General features: G+C 62.6%; 6 pseudogenes; all 6 read right to left on the bottom strand.

The window, feature by feature from the left end:
* Positions 1 to 3,047: 3,047 nt before the first annotated feature.
* LOC142874049 (uncharacterized) lies at positions 3,048 to 3,166 on the bottom strand (annotated as a pseudogene).
* Positions 3,167 to 6,931: 3,765 nt separating this feature from the next.
* On the bottom strand, positions 6,932 to 7,050 carry LOC142874048 (uncharacterized; annotated as a pseudogene).
* Positions 7,051 to 10,815: 3,765 nt separating this feature from the next.
* Positions 10,816 to 10,934, bottom strand: LOC142874046 (uncharacterized; annotated as a pseudogene).
* Positions 10,935 to 14,698: 3,764 nt separating this feature from the next.
* Positions 14,699 to 14,817, bottom strand: LOC142874045 (uncharacterized; annotated as a pseudogene).
* A 3,766-nt stretch (positions 14,818 to 18,583) lies between these two features.
* LOC142874044 (uncharacterized) lies at positions 18,584 to 18,702 on the bottom strand (annotated as a pseudogene).
* Positions 18,703 to 22,470: 3,768 nt separating this feature from the next.
* On the bottom strand, positions 22,471 to 22,589 carry LOC142874043 (uncharacterized; annotated as a pseudogene).

The raw sequence follows: 22,589 nt of genomic DNA, 5'->3' as shown, positions 1-22,589 counted from the left end.
AATCGGCCATTAGATATTGGATTCCAGCTTCCTGGAGGTCATTTCACTAATGAGTGCACCGGAAAGAGTTTCCTAATCCATCTGTGAGGGTGGCAACTGAAAGAGAATTTGAAAGCTGACAGAATAGGCGAGGGAAGGCATAGGAGATTTCCACACCCAGCAAGGAAGACTTTCCCGAAATGGAAGAAAGAAACGAGCAAACAGAGACACCGGTAGCCCGCCCGGAAAAGAGTCTGCCCCTTAGAGAAAGCACCCTGACCAGGTTCACCCGTGGGTGGGTGGCGAGCTAGCGGCGTTCAGAAGAGCGAGGCCCGCAGTCTGTGCGGAAGACACCTGCGCTCGGGTGTGTGTGGCGGCGCGATTCACAAGCAGCTCTAGACGTTAAACCAAGGAGAAGCCAGGGAGTTCCCAACGCCCCAGGTGTCCTCAGCCCACAACTGGCTGCTGTGGGAATGCGAAGCCCGGCTCCTTGTCTCAGAGCGGGGTTCCCAGGAGGATCAGGCTGAAGCTGGGACTCGGCCTCAAAGTGTCCCCTCGCATGGCCACCCCCTTCCCCTTCCTGCTCCTCTACTCCTGGTGCCCCTCCATCCAGGGGCCAGACCTTAAAGAGTCACCGCAAGAGAATCCTGGTCCCAAAGGAGCCTTCTGGGGGACCGGTGCTGAGAGAGGTTGTGGGCATGGCCCGCTGGGGCTCTGCCCGACCCAGGGCTGAGAGATGCCACCTCCCAGCTCTGGGTCCCTGCAGGAAGTGTTGGCAAGCACAGGGCCGGTCCTCCAAAGGCCCAGGTGCAGGGAGCCCAGGCCAAGCAGCCTGTGGAAGAAGCCACTTGCCGTGCCACCCCGGGAACAGGACTGCAGGCCCCGGCCCTTCCCACCTCCTCCTCCTCCTCCTCCTCCTCCCCCCCCGCCCCCCCCCACAGGGCACAGGGCTCAGAGACACCTCAGACTCTTGCTACCCAAAGTGCAAAGGGCATCAGTTGCTCCTCCAACCCCCCCGCCCAGCAGACCACGTTGTCCAGCCAGCCCCCGGGCCTCCCTGGGGTGCCCAGCACAAAAGTGCAGACACCCACCGGACCCTCAATCTCAGTTTTCGGATGTTTTTGCCACTCTAAGGACCCGCAGGCCAGCTGGGCCTTCGGGCAGGACAGAGAGCCCCGGAATCCGACGTGGAGAGCTGCGTGTACGTCCCCATCAGGAGGCGGTCCCCACCTCCGCGGCTCTCCCCTTGCGGGGAGCGGCAGCCCAGCCGGCAGCCGCAGGGCCTCAGGGAAGACACCAGGCTGGGCCCCCGCGGCACAGCGGGGGGCACGTCCCCCGCACTCAGGCGACTTAGGGACGGCTGCTGGAGACTGCTGCGGCCACCCTGCTGCCGGGTTTCTGGTGGGCTTCCTGGAAGCAGCGTCCACACCAAGCCCTTGGAAGGCCCAGGCGACGGAGGAGCCGGTCAGGCAGGGGCCCAGGACGGTGAGAGGCCGGGCGGGCGGGAAGGAGCATGTCAGGCAGGGGCAGAGGACGGTGACAGGCCGGGCGGGGAGGAGCCGGTCAGGCGGGGGCCCAGGACAGTGACGGGCCTGGCCGGGGAGGAGTGCGTCAGGCAGGGGCAGAGGAGACGGGCTGGGTAAGGGTTAGGGTGACAGTTAGGGCACAATTCACAATCGCAAAGACGTGGAAGCGACCCGAGTGCCCATCCATCCAGGAGTGCATCAATAAAATGTGGCGCGTGGACACCACGGAGTGCCATTCGGCTGTGAGGAGCAGCGGTGAGAGGGCGCCTCTCGTGTTCTCCTGGCCAGAGCTGGAACCCGTTCCAGTAGGCCAGGTATCCCAAGAATGGACACACGAGCACCACGTGAGCGCGCTCACCAGCAAATTGGTACGAACGGATGGACGCCTAAGTGGACAGAGAGGAATCACCTTCATCGGGTGGGTGTCGGGCGGGTGGGGGGAGGGGAGGGCCATACACATCCATTAGGCATGGGGTGGGTGCGCACCGACTGGGGGATGGGCGCACTTGAAGCTCTGACCCGAGGGGGGAGGCTTGGAGAGGGCAAGGCACCCGACCTTAACATTGGTACCCCCACAATACGCTGGAACAACATGAGAGGTATATGAATAAGAACACAGGGGGGGCCGGGCGCGGTGGCTCACGCCTGTAATCCTAGCTCTCTGGGAGGCCGAGGCGGGCGGATTGCTCCAGGTCAGGAGTTCGAAACCAGCCTGAGCAAGAGCGAGACCCCGTCTCTAGTAAAAATAGAAAGAAATTAATTGGCCAACTAATATATATAGAAAAACACAGCCGGGCGTGGTGGTGCATGCCTGTAGTCCCAACTACTCGGGAGGCTGAGGCAGCAGGATTGCTTGAGCCCGGAGATTGAGGTTGCTGTGAGCTAGGCTGACGCCATGGCACTCACTCTAGCCTGGGCAGCAAAACGAGACTCTGTCTCAAAAAAAAAAAAAAAAAAAAGAACGCAGGGGGGAGGGGGGCACGGGCGTCACATGTCACCTGAATACTTGTACTCCCATCATCTGCTTGAAGAGAGAGAGAAAAGAAAATGCAATCATAGAGGTAAGAGACACTTTTTAAAAATAATGAATCCGAAGAGAAAAGTAAAAGGAGGCCTGTGGAGCAGGTCTGGGTGTGACTCCGGATCCCCCAACATCAGGTGCCACCACCAAAGATTCCTGCGTGTAGCCCATAGAACCCCAAAAGCAACGGGACGAGTTCTGGTCACATACTCCCTCAAAATGACATCCTGGCCTTCTTCTGGAACTCCCTCCCCTCTCAGACTCTCAAGGTTTCCTCCAGCGTGTCGGTTCCCACAGAGCAGACCTTTGGTCTGAGACCTGACAGTCCAGATGCCACGCATCCTGCCGCGTGGCGGCGGTGTCGCGGCTTGGGACAAGAGGAGGCCCCACGGTGCGGGCTGGGGCGCCAGGCACCGCGCGGGCGCTGAGGGTGGGGGTGACCCCCACCCCGGGCCGCCGCCGCGCTCCCAGAAAGGGGACAGAACAAGAGGCAAAAAAAAAAAAAAAAAAAAAAAAGCAGCAGCCTGTGGCACCCGGTATTCCCAGGCGGTCTCCCATCCAAGTACTAACCGGGCCCGACCCTGCTTAGCTTCCCAGACCAGACGAGATCGGGGGCGTTCAGGGTGGTGTGGCCCTAGACGGCGGCGGAGGGCGCCCCTGCCCCGCTCAAGAAGCCGAGCCTCTCTGGGCTTCCCCGCCGCCGCCTCCCGCGCCGGGCCGGGCCGGTTGAGTTCGCCGGCCGGGTCCCGCGGGCTCCCAGGGACGGGGGTGATGGGCGGGGCGGGGCGGGGCGGGGGGCTGTCTCTCTCTACACACACACACACACTCACACTCACTCACACTCACACAAGATGCGCCTCCACGGCTGGACTCGCCAAGGTGGAGCCCTCCCAGCCCCCCTCGTCTCCTCGCCAGGCCTCCTTCACCTACCCGCTGCCCACCCCCAGCGCGTCGCTGCCTGCCGCTGACTGCGCACGCGCGGGACGCTCGCCCTTTGACCCCAGCCAGGGGCCGCCCTCCCCCACAACCCCTTTCAGCTGCGCCCCCCCCTCGCCCTGTGGGTGGGCTGCCGCCTATTCCCCCGGGCCAGGGCTGGGGCACAGCCAGTGTATGGGGCGTCTCTCTCTGGGGATGTGTCCCATGGGTGGGGTGGGGTGGCGTGGTTTGGGGGGCGCTGAAGAAATCAGTCCCCTCCATCTCCTACCTCTGGAAAACGCCCAAGCCCGTGGAGAACTGCCGGCACCGCTTCGTGGGGGCCGGGACCCTCCTCCGTGTCCTCCTGTGGCCCAGTCCAAGGGGCCTGGGCCTGGCCGGGGCTGCATTGGACCCCGACCACCCTGGCGTGTGGACTCGCTAAAAATCGGCCATTAGATATTGGATTCCAGCTTCCTGGAGGTCATTTCACTAATGAGTGCACCGGAAAGAGTTTCCTAATCCATCTGTGAGGGTGGCAACTGAAACAGAATTTGAAAGCTGACAGAATAGGCGAGGGAAGGCATAGGAGATTTCCACACCCAGCAAGGAAGACTTTCCCGAAATGGAAGAAAGAAACGAGCAAACAGAGACACCGGTAGCCTGCCCGGAAAAGAGTCTGCCCCTTAGAGAAAGCACCCTGACCAGGTTCACCCGTGGGTGGGTGGCGAGCTAGCGGCGTTCAGAAGAGCGAGGCCCGCAGTCTGTGCGGAAGACACCTGCGCTCGGGTGTGTGTGGCGGCGCGATTCACAAGCAGCTCTAGACGTTAAACCAAGGAGAAGCCAGGGAGTTCCCAACGCCCCAGGTGTCCTCAGCCCACAACTGGCTGCTGTGGGAATGCGAAGCCCGGCTCCTTGTCTCAGAGCGGGGTTCCCAGGAGGATCAGGCTGAAGCTGGGACTCGGCCTCAAAGTGTCCCCTCGCATGGCCACCCCCTTCCCCTTCCTGCTCCTCTACTCCTGGTGCCCCTCCATCCAGGGGCCAGACCTTAAAGAGTCACCGCAAGAGAATCCTGGTCCCAAAGGAGCCTTCTGGGGGACCGGTGCTGAGAGAGGTTGTGGGCATGGCCCGCTGGGGCTCTGCCCGACCCAGGGCTGAGAGATGCCACCTCCCAGCTCTGGGTCCCTGCAGGAAGTGTTGGCAAGCACAGGGCCGGTCCTCCAAAGGCCCAGGTGCAGGGAGCCCAGGCCAAGCAGCCTGTGGAAGAAGCCACTTGCCGTGCCACCCCGGGAACAGGACTGCAGGCCCCGGCCCTTCCCACCTCCTCCTCCTCCTCCTCCTCCTCCCCCCCCGCCCCCCCCCACAGGGCACAGGGCTCAGAGACACCTCAGACTCTTGCTACCCAAAGTGCAAAGGGCATCAGTTGCTCCTCCAACCCCCCCGCCCAGCAGACCACGTTGTCCAGCCAGCCCCCGGGCCTCCCTGGGGTGCCCAGCACAAAAGTGCAGACACCCACCGGACCCTCAATCTCAGTTTTCGGATGTTTTTGCCACTCTAAGGACCCGCAGGCCAGCTGGGCCTTCGGGCAGGACAGAGAGCCCCGGAATCCGACGTGGAGAGCTGCGTGTACGTCCCCATCAGGAGGCGGTCCCCACCTCCGCGGCTCTCCCCTTGCGGGGAGCGGCAGCCCAGCGGGCAGCCGCAGGGCCTCAGGGAAGACACCAGGCTGGGCCCCCGCGGCACAGCGGGGGGCACGTCCCCCGCACTCAGGCGACTTAGGGACGGCTGCTGGAGACTGCTGCGGCCACCCTGCTGCCGGGTTTCTGGTGGGCTTCCTGGAAGCAGCGTCCACACCAAGCCCTTGGAAGGCCCAGGCGACGGAGGAGCCGGTCAGGCAGGGGCCCAGGACGGTGAGAGGCCGGGCGGGCGGGAAGGAGCATGTCAGGCAGGGGCAGAGGACGGTGACAGGCCGGGCGGGGAGGAGCCGGTCAGGCGGGGGCCCAGGACAGTGACGGGCCTGGCCGGGGAGGAGTGCGTCAGGCAGGGGCAGAGGAGACGGGCTGGGTAAGGGTTAGGGTGACAGTTAGGGCACAATTCACAATCGCAAAGACGTGGAAGCGACCCGAGTGCCCATCCATCCAGGAGTGCATCAATAAAATGTGGCGCGTGGACACCACGGAGTGCCATTCGGCTGTGAGGAGCAGCGGTGAGAGGGCGCCTCTCGTGTTCTCCTGGCCAGAGCTGGAACCCGTTCCAGTAGGCCAGGTATCCCAAGAATGGACACACGAGCACCACGTGAGCGCGCTCACCAGCAAATTGGTACGAACGGATGGACGCCTAAGTGGACAGAGAGGAATCACCTTCATCGGGTGGGTGTCGGGCGGGTGGGGGGAGGGGAGGGCCATACACATCCATTAGGCATGGGGTGGGTGCGCACCGACTGGGGGATGGGCGCACTTGAAGCTCTGACCCGAGGGGGGAGGCTTGGAGAGGGCAAGGCACCCGACCTTAACATTGGTACCCCCACAATACGCTGGAACAACATGAGAGGTATATGAATAAGAACACAGGGGGGGCCGGGCGCGGTGGCTCACGCCTGTAATCCTAGCTCTCTGGGAGGCCGAGGCGGGCGGATTGCTCCAGGTCAGGAGTTCGAAACCAGCCTGAGCAAGAGCGAGACCCCGTCTCTACTAAAAATAGAAAGAAATTAATTGGCCAACTAATATATATAGAAAAACACAGCCGGGCGTGGTGGTGCATGCCTGTAGTCCCAACTACTCGGGAGGCTGAGGCAGCAGGATTGCTTGAGCCCGGAGATTGAGGTTGCTGTGAGCTAGGCTGACGCCATGGCACTCACTCTAGCCTGGGCAGCAAAACGAGACTCTGTCTCAAAAAAAAAAAAAAAAAAAAGAACGCAGGGGGGAGGGGGGCACGGGCGTCACATGTCACCTGAATACTTGTACTCCCATCATCTGCTTGAAGAGAGAGAGAAAAGAAAATGCAATCATAGAGGTAAGAGACACTTTTTAAAAATAATGAATCCGAAGAGAAAAGTAAAAGGAGGCCTGTGGAGCAGGTCTGGGTGTGACTCCGGATCCCCCAACATCAGGTGCCACCACCAAAGATTCCTGCGTGTAGCCCATAGAACCCCAAAAGCAACGGGACGAGTTCTGGTCACATACTCCCTCAAAATGACATCCTGGCCTTCTTCTGGAACTCCCTCCCCTCTCAGACTCTCAAGGTTTCCTCCAGCGTGTCGGTTCCCACAGAGCAGACCTTTGGTCTGAGACCTGACAGTCCAGATGCCACGCATCCTGCCGCGTGGCGGCGGTGTCGCGGCTTGGGACAAGAGGAGGCCCCACGGTGCGGGCTGGGGCGCCAGGCACCGCGCGGGCGCTGAGGGTGGGGGTGACCCCCACCCCGGGCCGCCGCCGCGCTCCCAGAAAGGGGACAGAACAAGAGGCAAAAAAAAAAAAAAAAAAAAAAAAGCAGCAGCCTGTGGCACCCGGTATTCCCAGGCGGTCTCCCATCCAAGTACTAACCGGGCCCGACCCTGCTTAGCTTCCCAGACCAGACGAGATCGGGGGCGTTCAGGGTGGTGTGGCCCTAGACGGCGGCGGAGGGCGCCCCTGCCCCGCTCAAGAAGCCGAGCCTCTCTGGGCTTCCCCGCCGCCGCCTCCCGCGCCGGGCCGGGCCGGTTGAGTTCGCCGGCCGGGTCCCGCGGGCTCCCAGGGACGGGGGTGATGGGCGGGGCGGGGCGGGGCGGGGGGCTGTCTCTCTCTACACACACACACACACTCACACTCACTCACACTCACACAAGATGCGCCTCCACGGCTGGACTCGCCAAGGTGGAGCCCTCCCAGCCCCCCTCGTCTCCTCGCCAGGCCTCCTTCACCTACCCGCTGCCCACCCCCAGCGCGTCGCTGCCTGCCGCTGACTGCGCACGCGCGGGACGCTCGCCCTTTGACCCCAGCCAGGGGCCGCCCTCCCCCACAACCCCTTTCAGCTGCGCCCCCCCCTCGCCCTGTGGGTGGGCTGCCGCCTATTCCCCCGGGCCAGGGCTGGGGCACAGCCAGTGTATGGGGCGTCTCTCTCTGGGGATGTGTCCCATGGGTGGGGTGGGGTGGCGTGGTTTGGGGGGCGCTGAAGAAATCAGTCCCCTCCATCTCCTACCTCTGGAAAACGCCCAAGCCCGTGGAGAACTGCCGGCACCGCTTCGTGGGGGCCGGGACCCTCCTCCGTGTCCTCCTGTGGCCCAGTCCAAGGGGCCTGGGCCTGGCCGGGGCTGCATTGGACCCCGACCACCCTGGCGTGTGGACTCGCTAAAAATCGGCCATTAGATATTGGATTCCAGCTTCCTGGAGGTCATTTCACTAATGAGTGCACCGGAAAGAGTTTCCTAATCCATCTGTGAGGGTGGCAACTGAAACAGAATTTGAAAGCTGACAGAATAGGCGAGGGAAGGCATAGGAGATTTCCACACCCAGCAAGGAAGACTTTCCCGAAATGGAAGAAAGAAACGAGCAAACAGAGACACCGGTAGCCCGCCCGGAAAAGAGTCTGCCCCTTAGAGAAAGCACCCTGACCAGGTTCACCCGTGGGTGGGTGGCGAGCTAGCGGCGTTCAGAAGAGCGAGGCCCGCAGTCTGTGCGGAAGACACCTGCGCTCGGGTGTGTGTGGCGGCGCGATTCACAAGCAGCTCTAGACGTTAAACCAAGGAGAAGCCAGGGAGTTCCCAACGCCCCAGGTGTCCTCAGCCCACAACTGGCTGCTGTGGGAATGCGAAGCCCGGCTCCTTGTCTCAGAGCGGGGTTCCCAGGAGGATCAGGCTGAAGCTGGGACTCGGCCTCAAAGTGTCCCCTCGCATGGCCACCCCCTTCCCCTTCCTGCTCCTCTACTCCTGGTGCCCCTCCATCCAGGGGCCAGACCTTAAAGAGTCACCGCAAGAGAATCCTGGTCCCAAAGGAGCCTTCTGGGGGACCGGTGCTGAGAGAGGTTGTGGGCATGGCCCGCTGGGGCTCTGCCCGACCCAGGGCTGAGAGATGCCACCTCCCAGCTCTGGGTCCCTGCAGGAAGTGTTGGCAAGCACAGGGCCGGTCCTCCAAAGGCCCAGGTGCAGGGAGCCCAGGCCAAGCAGCCTGTGGAAGAAGCCACTTGCCGTGCCACCCCGGGAACAGGACTGCAGGCCCCGGCCCTTCCCACCTCCTCCTCCTCCTCCTCCTCCTCCCCCCCCGCCCCCCCCCACAGGGCACAGGGCTCAGAGACACCTCAGACTCTTGCTACCCAAAGTGCAAAGGGCATCAGTTGCTCCTCCAACCCCCCCGCCCAGCAGACCACGTTGTCCAGCCAGCCCCCGGGCCTCCCTGGGGTGCCCAGCACAAAAGTGCAGACACCCACCGGACCCTCAATCTCAGTTTTCGGATGTTTTTGCCACTCTAAGGACCCGCAGGCCAGCTGGGCCTTCGGGCAGGACAGAGAGCCCCGGAATCCGACGTGGAGAGCTGCGTGTACGTCCCCATCAGGAGGCGGTCCCCACCTCCGCGGCTCTCCCCTTGCGGGGAGCGGCAGCCCAGCCGGCAGCCGCAGGGCCTCAGGGAAGACACCAGGCTGGGCCCCCGCGGCACAGCGGGGGGCACGTCCCCCGCACTCAGGCGACTTAGGGACGGCTGCTGGAGACTGCTGCGGCCACCCTGCTGCCGGGTTTCTGGTGGGCTTCCTGGAAGCAGCGTCCACACCAAGCCCTTGGAAGGCCCAGGCGACGGAGGAGCCGGTCAGGCAGGGGCCCAGGACGGTGAGAGGCCGGGCGGGCGGGAAGGAGCATGTCAGGCAGGGGCAGAGGACGGTGACAGGCCGGGCGGGGAGGAGCCGGTCAGGCGGGGGCCCAGGACAGTGACGGGCCTGGCCGGGGAGGAGTGCGTCAGGCAGGGGCAGAGGAGACGGGCTGGGTAAGGGTTAGGGTGACAGTTAGGGCACAATTCACAATCGCAAAGACGTGGAAGCGACCCGAGTGCCCATCCATCCAGGAGTGCATCAATAAAATGTGGCGCGTGGACACCACGGAGTGCCATTCGGCTGTGAGGAGCAGCGGTGAGAGGGCGCCTCTCGTGTTCTCCTGGCCAGAGCTGGAACCCGTTCCAGTAGGCCAGGTATCCCAAGAATGGACACACGAGCACCACGTGAGCGCGCTCACCAGCAAATTGGTACGAACGGATGGACGCCTAAGTGGACAGAGAGGAATCACCTTCATCGGGTGGGTGTCGGGCGGGTGGGGGGAGGGGAGGGCCATACACATCCATTAGGCATGGGGTGGGTGCGCACCGACTGGGGGATGGGCGCACTTGAAGCTCTGACCCGAGGGGGGAGGCTTGGAGAGGGCAAGGCACCCGACCTTAACATTGGTACCCCCACAATACGCTGGAACAACATGAGAGGTATATGAATAAGAACACAGGGGGGGCCGGGCGCGGTGGCTCACGCCTGTAATCCTAGCTCTCTGGGAGGCCGAGGCGGGCGGATTGCTCCAGGTCAGGAGTTCGAAACCAGCCTGAGCAAGAGCGAGACCCCGTCTCTACTAAAAATAGAAAGAAATTAATTGGCCAACTAATATATATAGAAAAACACAGCCGGGCGTGGTGGTGCATGCCTGTAGTCCCAACTACTCGGGAGGCTGAGGCAGCAGGATTGCTTGAGCCCGGAGATTGAGGTTGCTGTGAGCTAGGCTGACGCCATGGCACTCACTCTAGCCTGGGCAGCAAAACGAGACTCTGTCTCAAAAAAAAAAAAAAAAAAAAGAACGCAGGGGGGAGGGGGGCACGGGCGTCACATGTCACCTGAATACTTGTACTCCCATCATCTGCTTGAAGAGAGAGAGAAAAGAAAATGCAATCATAGAGGTAAGAGACACTTTTTAAAAATAATGAATCCGAAGAGAAAAGTAAAAGGAGGCCTGTGGAGCAGGTCTGGGTGTGACTCCGGATCCCCCAACATCAGGTGCCACCACCAAAGATTCCTGCGTGTAGCCCATAGAACCCCAAAAGCAACGGGACGAGTTCTGGTCACATACTCCCTCAAAATGACATCCTGGCCTTCTTCTGGAACTCCCTCCCCTCTCAGACTCTCAAGGTTTCCTCCAGCGTGTCGGTTCCCACAGAGCAGACCTTTGGTCTGAGACCTGACAGTCCAGATGCCACGCATCCTGCCGCGTGGCGGCGGTGTCGCGGCTTGGGACAAGAGGAGGCCCCACGGTGCGGGCTGGGGCGCCAGGCACCGCGCGGGCGCTGAGGGTGGGGGTGACCCCCACCCCGGGCCGCCGCCGCGCTCCCAGAAAGGGGACAGAACAAGAGGCAAAAAAAAAAAAAAAAAAAAAAAAGCAGCAGCCTGTGGCACCCGGTATTCCCAGGCGGTCTCCCATCCAAGTACTAACCGGGCCCGACCCTGCTTAGCTTCCCAGACCAGACGAGATCGGGGGCGTTCAGGGTGGTGTGGCCCTAGACGGCGGCGGAGGGCGCCCCTGCCCCGCTCAAGAAGCCGAGCCTCTCTGGGCTTCCCCGCCGCCGCCTCCCGCGCCGGGCCGGGCCGGTTGAGTTCGCCGGCCGGGTCCCGCGGGCTCCCAGGGACGGGGGTGATGGGCGGGGCGGGGCGGGGCGGGGGGCTGTCTCTCTCTACACACACACACACACTCACACTCACTCACACTCACACAAGATGCGCCTCCACGGCTGGACTCGCCAAGGTGGAGCCCTCCCAGCCCCCCTCGTCTCCTCGCCAGGCCTCCTTCACCTACCCGCTGCCCACCCCCAGCGCGTCGCTGCCTGCCGCTGACTGCGCACGCGCGGGACGCTCGCCCTTTGACCCCAGCCAGGGGCCGCCCTCCCCCACAACCCCTTTCAGCTGCGCCCCCCCCTCGCCCTGTGGGTGGGCTGCCGCCTATTCCCCCGGGCCAGGGCTGGGGCACAGCCAGTGTATGGGGCTCTCTCTCTGGGGATGTGTCCCATGGGTGGGGTGGGGTGGCGTGGTTTGGGGGGCGCTGAAGAAATCAGTCCCCTCCATCTCCTACCTCTGGAAAACGCCCAAGCCCGTGGAGAACTGCCGGCACCGCTTCGTGGGGGCCGGGACCCTCCTCCGTGTCCTCCTGTGGCCCAGTCCAAGGGGCCTGGGCCTGGCCGGGGCTGCATTGGACCCCGACCACCCTGGCGTGTGGACTCGCTAAAAATCGGCCATTAGATATTGGATTCCAGCTTCCTGGAGGTCATTTCACTAATGAGTGCACCGGAAAGAGTTTCCTAATCCATCTGTGAGGGTGGCAACTGAAAGAGAATTTGAAAGCTGACAGAATAGGCGAGGGAAGGCATAGGAGATTTCCACACCCAGCAAGGAAGACTTTCCCGAAATGGAAGAAAGAAACGAGCAAACAGAGACACCGGTAGCCCGCCCGGAAAAGAGTCTGCCCCTTAGAGAAAGCACCCTGACCAGGTTCACCCGTGGGTGGGTGGCGAGCTAGCGGCGTTCAGAAGAGCGAGGCCCGCAGTCTGTGCGGAAGACACCTGCGCTCGGGTGTGTGTGGCGGCGCGATTCACAAGCAGCTCTAGACGTTAAACCAAGGAGAAGCCAGGGAGTTCCCAACGCCCCAGGTGTCCTCAGCCCACAACTGGCTGCTGTGGGAATGCGAAGCCCGGCTCCTTGTCTCAGAGCGGGGTTCCCAGGAGGATCAGGCTGAAGCTGGGACTCGGCCTCAAAGTGTCCCCTCGCATGGCCACCCCCTTCCCCTTCCTGCTCCTCTACTCCTGGTGCCCCTCCATCCAGGGGCCAGACCTTAAAGAGTCACCGCAAGAGAATCCTGGTCCCAAAGGAGCCTTCTGGGGGACCGGTGCTGAGAGAGGTTGTGGGCATGGCCCGCTGGGGCTCTGCCCGACCCAGGGCTGAGAGATGCCACCTCCCAGCTCTGGGTCCCTGCAGGAAGTGTTGGCAAGCACAGGGCCGGTCCTCCAAAGGCCCAGGTGCAGGGAGCCCAGGCCAAGCAGCCTGTGGAAGAAGCCACTTGCCGTGCCACCCCGGGAACAGGACTGCAGGCCCCGGCCCTTCCCACCTCCTCCTCCTCCTCCTCCTCCTCCCCCCCCGCCCCCCCCCACAGGGCACAGGGCTCAGAGACACCTCAGACTCTTGCTACCCAAAGTGCAAAGGGCATCAGTTGCTCCTCCAACCCCCCCGCCCAGCAGACCACGTTGTCCAGCCAGCCCCCGGGCCTCCCTGGGGTGCCCAGCACAAAAGTGCAGACACCCACCGGACCCTCAATCTCAGTTTTCGGATGTTTTTGCCACTCTAAGGACCCGCAGGCCAGCTGGGCCTTCGGGCAGGACAGAGAGCCCCGGAATCCGACGTGGAGAGCTGCGTGTACGTCCCCATCAGGAGGCGGTCCCCACCTCCGCGGCTCTCCCCTTGCGGGGAGCGGCAGCCCAGCCGGCAGCCGCAGGGCCTCAGGGAAGACACCAGGCTGGGCCCCCGCGGCACAGCGGGGGGCACGTCCCCCGCACTCAGGCGACTTAGGGACGGCTGCTGGAGACTGCTGCGGCCACCCTGCTGCCGGGTTTCTGGTGGGCTTCCTGGAAGCAGCGTCCACACCAAGCCCTTGGAAGGCCCAGGCGACGGAGGAGCCGGTCAGGCAGGGGCCCAGGACGGTGAGAGGCCGGGCGGGCGGGAAGGAGCATGTCAGGCAGGGGCAGAGGACGGTGACAGGCCGGGCGGGGAGGAGCCGGTCAGGCGGGGGCCCAGGACAGTGACGGGCCTGGCCGGGGAGGAGTGCGTCAGGCAGGGGCAGAGGAGACGGGCTGGGTAAGGGTTAGGGTGACAGTTAGGGCACAATTCACAATCGCAAAGACGTGGAAGCGACCCGAGTGCCCATCCATCCAGGAGTGCATCAATAAAATGTGGCGCGTGGACACCACGGAGTGCCATTCGGCTGTGAGGAGCAGCGGTGAGAGGGCGCCTCTCGTGTTCTCCTGGCCAGAGCTGGAACCCGTTCCAGTAGGCCAGGTATCCCAAGAATGGACACACGAGCACCACGTGAGCGCGCTCACCAGCAAATTGGTACGAACGGATGGACGCCTAAGTGGACAGAGAGGAATCACCTTCATCGGGTGGGTGTCGGGCGGGTGGGGGGAGGGGAGGGCCATACACATCCATTAGGCATGGGGTGGGTGCGCACCGACTGGGGGATGGGCGCACTTGAAGCTCTGACCCGAGGGGGGAGGCTTGGAGAGGGCAAGGCACCCGACCTTAACATTGGTACCCCCACAATACGCTGGAACAACATGAGAGGTATATGAATAAGAACACAGGGGGGGCCGGGCGCGGTGGCTCACGCCTGTAATCCTAGCTCTCTGGGAGGCCGAGGCGGGCGGATTGCTCCAGGTCAGGAGTTCGAAACCAGCCTGAGCAAGAGCGAGACCCCGTCTCTACTAAAAATAGAAAGAAATTAATTGGCCAACTAATATATATAGAAAAACACAGCCGGGCGTGGTGGTGCATGCCTGTAGTCCCAACTACTCGGGAGGCTGAGGCAGCAGGATTGCTTGAGCCCGGAGATTGAGGTTGCTGTGAGCTAGGCTGACGCCATGGCACTCACTCTAGCCTGGGCAGCAAAACGAGACTCTGTCTCAAAAAAAAAAAAAAAAAAAAGAACGCAGGGGGGAGGGGGGCACGGGCGTCACATGTCACCTGAATACTTGTACTCCCATCATCTGCTTGAAGAGAGAGAGAAAAGAAAATGCAATCATAGAGGTAAGAGACACTTTTTAAAAATAATGAATCCGAAGAGAAAAGTAAAAGGAGGCCTGTGGAGCAGGTCTGGGTGTGACTCCGGATCCCCCAACATCAGGTGCCACCACCAAAGATTCCTGCGTGTAGCCCATAGAACCCCAAAAGCAACGGGACGAGTTCTGGTCACATACTCCCTCAAAATGACATCCTGGCCTTCTTCTGGAACTCCCTCCCCTCTCAGACTCTCAAGGTTTCCTCCAGCGTGTCGGTTCCCACAGAGCAGACCTTTGGTCTGAGACCTGACAGTCCAGATGCCACGCATCCTGCCGCGTGGCGGCGGTGTCGCGGCTTGGGACAAGAGGAGGCCCCACGGTGCGGGCTGGGGCGCCAGGCACCGCGCGGGCGCTGAGGGTGGGGGTGACCCCCACCCCGGGCCGCCGCCGCGCTCCCAGAAAGGGGACAGAACAAGAGGCAAAAAAAAAAAAAAAAAAAAAAAAGCAGCAGCCTGTGGCACCCGGTATTCCCAGGCGGTCTCCCATCCAAGTACTAACCGGGCCCGACCCTGCTTAGCTTCCCAGACCAGACGAGATCGGGGGCGTTCAGGGTGGTGTGGCCCTAGACGGCGGCGGAGGGCGCCCCTGCCCCGCTCAAGAAGCCGAGCCTCTCTGGGCTTCCCCGCCGCCGCCTCCCGCGCCGGGCCGGGCCGGTTGAGTTCGCCGGCCGGGTCCCGCGGGCTCCCAGGGACGGGGGTGATGGGCGGGGCGGGGCGGGGCGGGGGGCTGTCTCTCTCTACACACACACACACACTCACACTCACTCACACTCACACAAGATGCGCCTCCACGGCTGGACTCGCCAAGGTGGAGCCCTCCCAGCCCCCCTCGTCTCCTCGCCAGGCCTCCTTCACCTACCCGCTGCCCACCCCCAGCGCGTCGCTGCCTGCCGCTGACTGCGCACGCGCGGGACGCTCGCCCTTTGACCCCAGCCAGGGGCCGCCCTCCCCCACAACCCCTTTCAGCTGCGCCCCCCCCTCGCCCTGTGGGTGGGCTGCCGCCTATTCCCCCGGGCCAGGGCTGGGGCACAGCCAGTGTATGGGGCGTCTCTCTCTGGGGATGTGTCCCATGGGTGGGGTGGGGTGGCGTGGTTTGGGGGGCGCTGAAGAAATCAGTCCCCTCCATCTCCTACCTCTGGAAAACGCCCAAGCCCGTGGAGAACTGCCGGCACCGCTTCGTGGGGGCCGGGACCCTCCTCCGTGTCCTCCTGTGGCCCAGTCCAAGGGGCCTGGGCCTGGCCGGGGCTGCATTGGACCCCGACCACCCTGGCGTGTGGACTCGCTAAAAATCGGCCATTAGATATTGGATTCCAGCTTCCTGGAGGTCATTTCACTAATGAGTGCACCGGAAAGAGTTTCCTAATCCATCTGTGAGGGTGGCAACTGAAACAGAATTTGAAAGCTGACAGAATAGGCGAGGGAAGGCATAGGAGATTTCCACACCCAGCAAGGAAGACTTTCCCGAAATGGAAGAAAGAAACGAGCAAACAGAGACACCGGTAGCCCGCCCGGAAAAGAGTCTGCCCCTTAGAGAAAGCACCCTGACCAGGTTCACCCGTGGGTGGGTGGCGAGCTAGCGGCGTTCAGAAGAGCGAGGCCCGCAGTCTGTGCGGAAGACACCTGCGCTCGGGTGTGTGTGGCGGCGCGATTCACAAGCAGCTCTAGACGTTAAACCAAGGAGAAGCCAGGGAGTTCCCAACGCCCCAGGTGTCCTCAGCCCACAACTGGCTGCTGTGGGAATGCGAAGCCCGGCTCCTTGTCTCAGAGCGGGGTTCCCAGGAGGATCAGGCTGAAGCTGGGACTCGGCCTCAAAGTGTCCCCTCGCATGGCCACCCCCTTCCCCTTCCTGCTCCTCTACTCCTGGTGCCCCTCCATCCAGGGGCCAGACCTTAAAGAGTCACCGCAAGAGAATCCTGGTCCCAAAGGAGCCTTCTGGGGGACCGGTGCTGAGAGAGGTTGTGGGCATGGCCCGCTGGGGCTCTGCCCGACCCAGGGCTGAGAGATGCCACCTCCCAGCTCTGGGTCCCTGCAGGAAGTGTTGGCAAGCACAGGGCCGGTCCTCCAAAGGCCCAGGTGCAGGGAGCCCAGGCCAAGCAGCCTGTGGAAGAAGCCACTTGCCGTGCCACCCCGGGAACAGGACTGCAGGCCCCGGCCCTTCCCACCTCCTCCTCCTCCTCCTCCTCCTCCCCCCCCGCCCCCCCCCACAGGGCACAGGGCTCAGAGACACCTCAGACTCTTGCTACCCAAAGTGCAAAGGGCATCAGTTGCTCCTCCAACCCCCCCGCCCAGCAGACCACGTTGTCCAGCCAGCCCCCGGGCCTCCCTGGGGTGCCCAGCACAAAAGTGCAGACACCCACCGGACCCTCAATCTCAGTTTTCGGATGTTTTTGCCACTCTAAGGACCCGCAGGCCAGCTGGGCCTTCGGGCAGGACAGAGAGCCCCGGAATCCGACGTGGAGAGCTGCGTGTACGTCCCCATCAGGAGGCGGTCCCCACCTCCGCGGCTCTCCCCTTGCGGGGAGCGGCAGCCCAGCCGGCAGCCGCAGGGCCTCAGGGAAGACACCAGGCTGGGCCCCCGCGGCACAGCGGGGGGCACGTCCCCCGCACTCAGGCGACTTAGGGACGGCTGCTGGAGACTGCTGCGGCCACCCTGCTGCCGGGTTTCTGGTGGGCTTCCTGGAAGCAGCGTCCACACCAAGCCCTTGGAAGGCCCAGGCGACGGAGGAGCCGGTCAGGCAGGGGCCCAGGACGGTGAGAGGCCGGGCGGGCGGGAAGGAGCATGTCAGGCAGGGGCAGAGGACGGTGACAGGCCGGGCGGGGAGGAGCCGGTCAGGCGGGGGCCCAGGACAGTGACGGGCCTGGCCGGGGAGGAGTGCGTCAGGCAGGGGCAGAGGAGACGGGCTGGGTAAGGGTTAGGGTGACAGTTAGGGCACAATTCACAATCGCAAAGACGTGGAAGCGACCCGAGTGCCCATCCATCCAGGAGTGCATCAATAAAATGTGGCGCGTGGACACCACGGAGTGCCATTCGGCTGTGAGGAGCAGCGGTGAGAGGGCGCCTCTCGTGTTCTCCTGGCCAGAGCTGGAACCCGTTCCAGTAGGCCAGGTATCCCAAGAATGGACACACGAGCACCACGTGAGCGCGCTCACCAGCAAATTGGTACGAACGGATGGACGCCTAAGTGGACAGAGAGGAATCACCTTCATCGGGTGGGTGTCGGGCGGGTGGGGGGAGGGGAGGGCCATACACATCCATTAGGCATGGGGTGGGTGCGCACCGACTGGGGGATGGGCGCACTTGAAGCTCTGACCCGAGGGGGGAGGCTTGGAGAGGGCAAGGCACCCGACCTTAACATTGGTACCCCCACAATACGCTGGAACAACATGAGAGGTATATGAATAAGAACACAGGGGGGGCCGGGCGCGGTGGCTCACGCCTGTAATCCTAGCTCTCTGGGAGGCCGAGGCGGGCGGATTGCTCCAGGTCAGGAGTTCGAAACCAGCCTGAGCAAGAGCGAGACCCCGTCTCTACTAAAAATAGAAAGAAATTAATTGGCCAACTAATATATATAGAAAAACACAGCCGGGCGTGGTGGTGCATGCCTGTAGTCCCAACTACTCGGGAGGCTGAGGCAGCAGGATTGCTTGAGCCCGGAGATTGAGGTTGCTGTGAGCTAGGCTGACGCCATGGCACTCACTCTAGCCTGGGCAGCAAAACGAGACTCTGTCTCAAAAAAAAAAAAAAAAAAAAAGAACGCAGGGGGGAGGGGGGCACGGGCGTCACATGTCACCTGAATACTTGTACTCCCATCATCTGCTTGAAGAGAGAGAGAAAAGAAAATGCAATCATAGAGGTAAGAGACACTTTTTAAAAATAATGAATCCGAAGAGAAAAGTAAAAGGAGGCCTGTGGAGCAGGTCTGGGTGTGACTCCGGATCCCCCAACATCAGGTGCCACCACCAAAGATTCCTGCGTGTAGCCCATAGAACCCCAAAAGCAACGGGACGAGTTCTGGTCACATACTCCCTCAAAATGACATCCTGGCCTTCTTCTGGAACTCCCTCCCCTCTCAGACTCTCAAGGTTTCCTCCAGCGTGTCGGTTCCCACAGAGCAGACCTTTGGTCTGAGACCTGACAGTCCAGATGCCACGCATCCTGCCGCGTGGCGGCGGTGTCGCGGCTTGGGACAAGAGGAGGCCCCACGGTGCGGGCTGGGGCGCCAGGCACCGCGCGGGCGCTGAGGGTGGGGGTGACCCCCACCCCGGGCCGCCGCCGCGCTCCCAGAAAGGGGACAGAACAAGAGGCAAAAAAAAAAAAAAAAAAAAAAAAGCAGCAGCCTGTGGCACCCGGTATTCCCAGGCGGTCTCCCATCCAAGTACTAACCGGGCCCGACCCTGCTTAGCTTCCCAGACCAGACGAGATCGGGGGCGTTCAGGGTGGTGTGGCCCTAGACGGCGGCGGAGGGCGCCCCTGCCCCGCTCAAGAAGCCGAGCCTCTCTGGGCTTCCCCGCCGCCGCCTCCCGCGCCGGGCCGGGCCGGTTGAGTTCGCCGGCCGGGTCCCGCGGGCTCCCAGGGACGGGGGTGATGGGCGGGGCGGGGCGGGGCGGGGGGCTGTCTCTCTCTACACACACACACACACTCACACTCACTCACACTCACACAAGATGCGCCTCCACGGCTGGACTCGCCAAGGTGGAGCCCTCCCAGCCCCCCTCGTCTCCTCGCCAGGCCTCCTTCACCTACCCGCTGCCCACCCCCAGCGCGTCGCTGCCTGCCGCTGACTGCGCACGCGCGGGACGCTCGCCCTTTGACCCCAGCCAGGGGCCGCCCTCCCCCACAACCCCTTTCAGCTGCGCCCCCCCCCTCGCCCTGTGGGTGGGCTGCCGCCTATTCCCCCGGGCCAGGGCTGGGGCACAGCCAGTGTATGGGGCGTCTCTCTCTGGGGATGTGTCCCATGGGTGGGGTGGGGTGGCGTGGTTTGGGGGGCGCTGAAGAAATCAGTCCCCTCCATCTCCTACCTCTGGAAAACGCCCAAGCCCGTGGAGAACTGCCGGCACCGCTTCGTGGGGGCCGGGACCCTCCTCCGTGTCCTCCTGTGGCCCAGTCCAAGGGGCCTGGGCCTGGCCGGGGCTGCATTGGACCCCGACCACCCTGGCGTGTGGACTCGCTAAAAATCGGCCATTAGATATTGGATTCCAGCTTCCTGGAGGTCATTTCACTAATGAGTGCACCGGAAAGAGTTTCCTAATCCATCTGTGAGGGTGGCAACTGAAAGAGAATTTGAAAGCTGACAGAATAGGCGAGGGAAGGCATAGGAGATTTCCACACCCAGCAAGGAAGACTTTCCCGAAATGGAAGAAAGAAACGAGCAAACAGAGACACCGGTAGCCCGCCCGGAAAAGAGTCTGCCCCTTAGAGAAAGCACCCTGACCAGGTTCACCCGTGGGTGGGTGGCGAGCTAGCGGCGTTCAGAAGAGCGAGGCCCGCAGTCTGTGCGGAAGACACCTGCGCTCGGGTGTGTGTGGCGGCGCGATTCACAAGCAGCTCTAGACGTTAAACCAAGGAGAAGCCAGGGAGTTCCCAACGCCCCAGGTGTCCTCAGCCCACAACTGGCTGCTGTGGGAATGCGAAGCCCGGCTCCTTGTCTCAGAGCGGGGTTCCCAGGAGGATCAGGCTGAAGCTGGGACTCGGCCTCAAAGTGTCCCCTCGCATGGCCACCCCCTTCCCCTTCCTGCTCCTCTACTCCTGGTGCCCCTCCATCCAGGGGCCAGACCTTAAAGAGTCACCGCAAGAGAATCCTGGTCCCAAAGGAGCCTTCTGGGGGACCGGTGCTGAGAGAGGTTGTGGGCATGGCCCGCTGGGGCTCTGCCCGACCCAGGGCTGAGAGATGCCACCTCCCAGCTCTGGGTCCCTGCAGGAAGTGTTGGCAAGCACAGGGCCGGTCCTCCAAAGGCCCAGGTGCAGGGAGCCCAGGCCAAGCAGCCTGTGGAAGAAGCCACTTGCCGTGCCACCCCGGGAACAGGACTGCAGGCCCCGGCCCTTCCCACCTCCTCCTCCTCCTCCTCCTCCTCCCCCCCCGCCCCCCCCCCACAGGGCACAGGGCTCAGAGACACCTCAGACTCTTGCTACCCAAAGTGCAAAGGGCATCAGTTGCTCCTCCAACCCCCCCGCCCAGCAGACCACGTTGTCCAGCCAGCCCCCGGGCCTCCCTGGGGTGCCCAGCACAAAAGTGCAGACACCCACCGGACCCTCAATCTCAGTTTTCGGATGTTTTTGCCACTCTAAGGACCCGCAGGCCAGCTGGGCCTTCGGGCAGGACAGAGAGCCCCGGAATCCGACGTGGAGAGCTGCGTGTACGTCCCCATCAGGAGGCGGTCCCCACCTCCGCGGCTCTCCCCTTGCGGGGAGCGGCAGCCCAGCCGGCAGCCGCAGGGCCTCAGGGAAGACACCAGGCTGGGCCCCCGCGGCACAACGGGGGGCACGTCCCCCGCACTCAGGCGACTTAGGGACGGCTGCTGGAGACTGCTGCGGCCACCCTGCTGCCGGGTTTCTGGTGGGCTTCCTGGAAGCAGCGTCCACACCAAGCCCTTGGAAGGCCCAGGCGACGGAGGAGCCGGTCAGGCAGGGGCCCAGGACGGTGAGAGGCCGGGCGGGCGGGAAGGAGCATGTCAGGCAGGGGCAGAGGACGGTGACAGGCCGGGCGGGGAGGAGCCGGTCAGGCGGGGGCCCAGGACAGTGACGGGCCTGGCCGGGGAGGAGTGCGTCAGGCAGGGGCAGAGGAGACGGGCTGGGTAAGGGTTAGGGTGACAGTTAGGGCACAATTCACAATCGCAAAGACGTGGAAGCGACCCGAGTGCCCATCCATCCAGGAGTGCATCAATAAAATGTGGCGCGTGGACACCACGGAGTGCCATTCGGCTGTGAGGAGCAGCGGTGAGAGGGCGCCTCTCGTGTTCTCCTGGCCAGAGCTGGAACCCGTTCCAGTAGGCCAGGTATCCCAAGAATGGACACACGAGCACCACGTGAGCGCGCTCACCAGCAAATTGGTACGAACGGATGGACGCCTAAGTGGACAGAGAGGAATCACCTTCATCGGGTGGGTGTCGGGCGGGTGGGGGGAGGGGAGGGCCATACACATCCATTAGGCATGGGGTGGGTGCGCACCGACTGGGGGATGGGCGCACTTGAAGCTCTGACCCGAGGGGGGAGGCTTGGAGAGGGCAAGGCACCCGACCTTAACATTGGTACCCCCACAATACGCTGGAACAACATGAGAGGTATATGAATAAGAACACAGGGGGGGCCGGGCGCGGTGGCTCACGCCTGTAATCCTAGCTCTCTGGGAGGCCGAGGCGGGCGGATTGCTCCAGGTCAGGAGTTCGAAACCAGCCTGAGCAAGAGCGAGACCCCGTCTCTACTAAAAATAGAAAGAAATTAATTGGCCAACTAATATATATAGAAAAACACAGCCGGGCGTGGTGGTGCATGCCTGTAGTCCCAACTACTCGGGAGGCTGAGGCAGCAGGATTGCTTGAGCCCGGAGATTGAGGTTGCTGTGAGCTAGGCTGACGCCATGGCACTCACTCTAGCCTGGGCAGCAAAACGAGACTCTGTCTCAAAAAAAAAAAAAAAAAAAAAGAACGCAGGGGGGAGGGGGGCACGGGCGTCACATGTCACCTGAATACTTGTACTCCCATCATCTGCTTGAAGAGAGAGAGAAAAGAAAATGCAATCATAGAGGTAAGAGACACTTTTTAAAAATAATGAATCCGAAGAGAAAAGTAAAAGGAGGCCTGTGGAGCAGGTCTGGGTGTGACTCCGGATCCCCCAACATCAGGTGCCACCACCAAAGATTCCTGCGTGTAGCCCATAGAACCCCAAAAGCAACGGGACGAGTTCTGGTCACATACTCCCTCAAAATGACATCCTGGCCTTCTTCTGGAACTCCCTCCCCTCTCAGACTCTCAAGGTTTCCTCCAGCGTGTCGGTTCCCACAGAGCAGACCTTTGGTCTGAGACCTGACAGTCCAGATGCCACGCATCCTGCCGCGTGGCGGCGGTGTCGCGGCTTGGGACAAGAGGAGGCCCCACGGTGCGGGCTGGGGCGCCAGGCACCGCGCGGGCGCTGAGGGTGGGGGTGACCCCCACCCCGGGCCGCCGCCGCGCTCCCAGAAAGGGGACAGAACAAGAGGCAAAAAAAAAAAAAAAAAAAAAAAAGCAGCAGCCTGTGGCACCCGGTATTCCCAGGCGGTCTCCCATCCAAGTACTAACCGGGCCCGACCCTGCTTAGCTTCCCAGACCAGACGAGATCGGGGGCGTTCAGGGTGGTGTGGCCCTAGAC

The sequence above is a fragment of the Microcebus murinus genome, chromosome 11 (assembly GCF_040939455.1).
Source record: "Microcebus murinus isolate Inina chromosome 11, M.murinus_Inina_mat1.0, whole genome shotgun sequence".
NCBI lineage: Eukaryota > Metazoa > Chordata > Mammalia > Primates > Cheirogaleidae > Microcebus > Microcebus murinus.
Note: the sequence above shows the minus strand (reverse complement) of the source record. Positions and strands in the feature narration are given on the sequence as shown.